General features: G+C 33.3%; 1 pseudogene; it reads right to left on the bottom strand.

Annotated features, from left to right (window-relative positions):
* The window catches only part of LOC116098517, a 10,929-nt pseudogene that overhangs the window by 1,500 nt on the left and 8,673 nt on the right, over positions 1–756 (bottom strand).

The raw sequence follows: 756 nt of genomic DNA, 5'->3' as shown, positions 1-756 counted from the left end.
AAGCTCCTAACCCAAAACATTCAGGAAATCCAGGACGCACTGAGAAGACCAAACCTAAGGATAATAGGAATAGAAGAGAGTGAAGACTCACAATGTAATGGGCCAGTAAATATCTTCAACAAAATTCTAGAAGAAAAGTTCCCTAATGTAAAGAAAGAGATGCTCATGAACATACAAGAAGCCTACAGAACTCCAAATAGACTGGACCAAAAAAGAAATTCCTCCCGTCACATAATAATCAAAACACCAAATGTATTAAACAAAGAAAGAATTTTAAAAGCAGTAAGGGAAAAAAAGGCAAGTAACATATAAAGGCAGGCTTAACAGAATTACGGCAGACTTCTCACCAGAGACTATGAAAGCTAGAAGATCCTGGGCAGATGTCATACAGACTCTACAAGAACACAAATGCCAGTCCAGACTACTATACCAAGCAAAACTCTCAATTATCATAGATGGAGAAAACAAGATATTCCATGACAAAACAAAATTTACACAATATCTTTCCATAAATCCATACCTACAATGGATAATAGATGGAAAACATCAATATAAGGAGCAAAACTACACCCTAGAAGAAGCAAGAAGGTAATCTTTCAACAAATCCACACAAACCTAATTCCACCTCTTACAACAAAAACAACAGGAAGTAACAATTACTTTTTCTTAATATATTTTCTTTTTTTTCTTTTTTTTATTTTTATTTTTTTAGATATTTTCTTTATTTACATGTAAATTTCTCCATTCCCAGTTTCC

This window comes from Mastomys coucha, unplaced genomic scaffold (assembly GCF_008632895.1).
Source record: "Mastomys coucha isolate ucsf_1 unplaced genomic scaffold, UCSF_Mcou_1 pScaffold20, whole genome shotgun sequence".
NCBI classification, from domain to species: Eukaryota; Metazoa; Chordata; class Mammalia; order Rodentia; family Muridae; genus Mastomys; species Mastomys coucha.
Note: the sequence above shows the minus strand (reverse complement) of the source record. Positions and strands in the feature narration are given on the sequence as shown.